The sequence below is a fragment of the Salminus brasiliensis genome, chromosome 14 (genome assembly GCF_030463535.1).
Source record: "Salminus brasiliensis chromosome 14, fSalBra1.hap2, whole genome shotgun sequence".
Classification (NCBI taxonomy): Eukaryota; Metazoa; Chordata; class Actinopteri; order Characiformes; family Bryconidae; genus Salminus; species Salminus brasiliensis.
Genome location: NC_132891.1, coordinates 26059243 through 26064575, shown reverse-complemented (window position 1 = coordinate 26064575; position 5333 = coordinate 26059243).

The following is a 5333-nucleotide window of genomic DNA, read 5'->3' as shown; positions in this document are numbered from 1 at the left end:
AGAACACGCATGCGCACACCCAGTGCTGACGGCAGCGCTGGGACTAAAATAAAAGTAGTGACCGCAGAAAGCACTAATAATTATAATAACTGTTATTTTAATTTTATTTTCGTACTATAAAACAGACAAAAAAAAACAGAAACAAACGTCAGGCATTTCAGGCAAATTAGAAAGAACAAAAAATGTGTTGATAAATCAGTAACATGAAAGTACCAAATAAATAAGTACATCTAGAGGCGTACATTCTCTTGAACAAAGAAAATGTATACCGAGAGAAAGAAAATAAAAAACGAGTCTACCCCCTTCTTTTCAAATGCAATAGATTAAGCAAGAACAGACGATATAACCAGAATAACTGACAACAGCCATTCTGCATCTGGGCTGAGGTTTAAGCTTAACATACGTTGGTGGCTTGTAAGGCTCCTTCAGAGACGCATCTTGAAGGATATTTTACCTCCTCCCCCCTTCTTCCTGTTAGACAGTTGGCTCAGGTATCCAGGTTACTTTTAACCTTCTTGCATTTAAGACATTTCAACGAGCAAAAAAAGGCTTAGAAAAATATATAATGAGCTTAGTCTTCCACAAATGTTTGGGCACCCCTGGTTAAATGACACATTTTGTAGATTTTTCTAAGTGAAAATAAGTGAAATAATCTTCTACAGGAAAGAAATGTCATTTTCTGAATTCTAAAAATGTCTGAATTTAACATATATGATGCCAGACTGTGTTCTGTAGAGAATAAGCACTTGTTTTCACATATAATTTGACAACCAAATCTTTGCATTGTTTGTGTGTATAAATTAACTCCCCAGACATAAGATCACCTTATGGAAAATGGGTCGCAAAAGAAGATGTTAATGATTGCCAAAAAGAAGTGAGGTGAAGAAAAAAAGTTTGAAGGAAGGGGCTAAATTTGCAGGTGTATCGACGAGCACGGTCATACGGGTCTACCAGCAGTGGCAAAAATCTACAAGAAATTCTTATTGGAATTGTGGCCAAAAAATGAAACTCACCTGCAGGTTCTTTATAGTCCGATTATCGGTGTGCAGTGGTATTATATATATATATACACACATACACACACACACACAGCAGTGTACACAGCAGCATGCACACACACACATCAGTCAGGTATTTTGATTAGATTTTCATTTTTAATCAGGTGTAATTTAATTAATACTTGGCTGTAAATCCTTTTCAGTCAATGACTGTGACTGAAATGACTTCTCTGGAACCCATGGACAGTTATGTTAAGGCTGGTATCCATGTAAGAACTTTCCATTTATTTGTCTTAACTACTTTTATCAAATAACACCAGTGACCGAGTTCCACTGGAAGCAGAGTACAGATATGATATAGTTTTTGAACAATACAAACAATGAAAGAAAAAAAAAACAAGAACATTCAAATGCAGCTTATCTGTGTTACTGTAAGTTGTGCAGTTCACGTCTATAAATCTTACTTTTATTGACGCTCAAAACGGATCACAGAAAAATCTTGAGTTTGAAAGAATACCGCTACGCAGCAAAGACATGAAATCAGCTTTATGAGCTTAGACAATGTACTGTAGTTCTACTGAGTCATGTTTTCTAGCTTGATGTGCAGGATATTGAGGTAAAATGCCCTCCCCAGGTTATCCATTTATACCACCACAGTTATTTTCAACACTATACTTGCTACTTGCTAGAATGCTACTATTCATATTCTGCTAGAAAGATCTGCAGATATCAATCGCAAAGTTACTCAATCACTCCATCAAACCTTTTTACTCTGCATTTTGTATACTCTTGTACATTTTGTACATTAGAAACCCTAAATAAGAAATGAGGGAAAAAGGGAACAATTTCTCTTTAACATTACCTCAACATGCTTATGTAGCTGGCCTGCTTACAAGCTGGAATACACACACCGCTGTGTTTGGAAGTTACATACACTTATCACTGACATGAATGCCATGGCAATATTGGGCTTTCATTGATTTCTTTAAACTTTCTTTTAAAGAAGCTGAAGGTAGCAGTTTGGGTCTTCATCCACACACTGGAAATGTGGCTGCACCTCCAGAAAACGTACAATGGTTTGAACTGATGATCTTTAATCTATAGTTGTTTACAACAGCTTTAAGAGGCATTTCTCTAAATCTCATCATCCATCTCAGATCTGCACTGAGCTCCACAGACTTTCCTTGTACTGTGTGTTGGTCAATGCTGTCAAACAAAACCCTTCTGAAGCCCAGGACTGCACCAAAATCAACCATTAATTGAATCATCAGTAACTTCAAGGAGAGTTTCATTGCAGCAAAGAAGACATCACAGTGACCTAGAAAGTCCAGCAAGCGCCAGGACCATCTCCTAAAGAGGATGCAGCTATGGGTTCGGGTCACTACCAGTGCAGAGCATGGCAGAAGGCAGGTGCGAGTGCATCTGCATGTACACTGAGGCAAAGGCTTCTGGAGGATGGCTTGGTGTCAAGAAGGGCAGCAAAGAAGCCGCTTCCCTCCAAGAAAAAAGGATAGACTGACATTCTGCAGGAAGTATAGGGATCGGACTGCAGAAGACTGGGGAGTTGTTTTCTCTCAGGAAGTCCCCTTTAGACTGTTTGGGGAAAAAAGGTGAGCGCTACCATAAGTCCTGCGTCATGCCAACAGTGAAGCTTCCTGACATCCTATTCATGTGTCGGGTTGCTTCTCATCTGCCATCTGGAAGTGGGTTTGCTCAGAATTTGCATAAGAACACTGCCATGAATGGTAATGATCATTGGGATAAGCAACTTATCCCAATGATCCCAATGCTTTTTCCAGCTTGAATGAGCACCAGGTCACAATGCAAACATGATCCTGAAGGGGCTCAGTGAACACAACATTGACATGTTTGGTCCATGGCCAGATAACTGCCCAGATCTCAGTCCTGTTGAGAACCTGTGGTCAATCCTCAAAGAGAAAGTGGACAGCCAAACACGAACTGTGATCAACTCCATGCACTGATTAGGCAAGAACGGGTCGCCATCAGTCAAGATTTTTTCTAGAAGCTGATATCCAGCATGCCTAGGCAAATTGCAGATGTCTTAAAGAAGTTCAACTCTGGAATCATTAGGTATATATTTGATTAATCTGAATGTTTAAGTTTAAGTTTAGTACATCATATAAACACCGGACTAAAGGATCTAAAAACGTTTGAGAAAACCTTTAGTCATGACTGTATGTTTTTACTATGTGATTTCAAAATATCCCTCAAATCTTTTGCATATTTTTTTCTTCTATTAAAAATGTACATTCATTCTGCCAAAAAAAAAAGCTCAATTATAGTCATGCCATTTATGTTTAAGAGAAGTGTATGCAAACCTCCAACCACGACTGTGACACTGGCCATGAATAATATTATACTATTAATATTACAACACATGTACACGTTATCAGAGGAAGATGTGTAGATGTGTCATATAGACCTGTTAAATGGCTGAAACACGGGATTGTGCACTACTTCAATCTATACTTGGGGCCATGCTACAAAACAGTGCACCATTTTATATCCTTACTAAATGCATTTTTGATTAAGCATATGTACACAGTTGCTGCAAAACGGTGCTTTTTTGGAGGGATTTTTTTCCTGGGGGGTATTCTATGCAAGCACCCTACAACAGAGGTTCTCAGTCCTGGTCCTGATGATTTACCACCCTGCAGAGTTTTAGCTACAACCCTAATCGAACACACCTGATGCAGGTGATGAAGGCAATCAAGGAAATTAAAACATTAGAATCAGGTGTGTTGGATCGGATATCTTCAGGGCGGTAAATCTCCAGACAAGGAATGAGCACCCTTTCCCTAGAACATACACATAATATACAACAATGTGACATGTATGAGCTCTCTCATGTATATGCTTGAATGAGAGGTGTATAGATTATTAATATAAAAAGCATAATATAAAATTATTGAACAGTACGGTGCTTCTCAAGATTTGTTAAATGCAGTCAAAACACCGGTCTCTCCAATCAATTACATCAACTAATGAAGGCAAGAAAAATACCATATGGACCCTCATGCTCTGGCTTGATTAGTCCAAAACTGTGCTCTACATTATTAGGAATACACACTCTGCAACTTCTGCCAGCATTTTATGAGCATTTGGATCATTTTCATCTGCCGCCTTGCTTTTCTCCTCTGGCCAGTTTTGTAGGATGTTTTGCAGGATGCACTGCGTCTGTGTTCCTGCAACAGAATTAAGTATTTGTTACTTCTAAGCACTTTGACCATATGCTGAAGAGTATGGATTCCCATAAGGTTCATTGAGTAGGAGAATTAGACTTCTCTACAAAACAGTGACGCAAATTCTTATGTGCAGAAGCTTAGAGGATGAATTGGGTGTGTTATATAAGAAGCCGCTTGCCGTGGATGTCTTTCTGCAGTACAGTTTAATGAGCTGGCCCATCCTGGACACAACATCAGCCATCCTATTTCCCTGCTGGCCTTCACTGAGACACACAAACTGCTCAGTCATGTCATAAATGGATCGAACAATGCGAGCCACCTAAAGATGAAAAAGCATGACTCAGACAGGACACTGGCAGATGATCAACACTGCTACCACAAAAGCACAAAACATGCATCAAAACACACAACATGCATTTTCTTTATACCATTAAAACATATGACCACATGTTAACTTAATTCTGTATTAAGGTACAACTAAAAAAAATTACAAGTTATTAAAAACAATGTTTTTACGTTTGTGCCTGTTGTATTTCTGAGCAGAACTGTATTTGTACAAGCAATAATTACACAATAATGATATTGAAAGAAAACATAAATCCATAAGTTACCTGGATTTTTGCATTGATAACCAATTTAATATGGTTTTATTGTTACCTAAGTCACATTTATAGCTAAAGGCAGGCTAGAAAGGTAAGGGCACCCTTTAAATTATTGTGCTAAAAGGATTTTGTCTGAACACCTTCTTTAGTGTGTTTCTTAAAGTGGACACATGAATAAAGGTTTTGGCAGTTCGTAGGGTCTTCTGCATATTGATTCAAACTCATTTTAAAGGCCCTTGTCCACTCTTAGTGAAAAAGTGCAAATGTTTTTACCCCCCCCCCCCATCAACAGTTAGGTCTAGCAAAGCTTTTGTAGACTTGTCCTTCTTGCTCCACCTTCTTGCTCAAGCTTTTAGATAATCCATCAGTGTACTGTATGGTTTTCACTGCTGATGTAGCTTGTATCCATACTAACACTGTTCTGTACAGGTCTGATTACAGGTTTCTTTACAGGCCGTACATCAGTCTGTTCAAACTCCTAAACCCTTCTTAAACTCCTAAATTTTCTCCTTTCTTTTCTCCCCCAT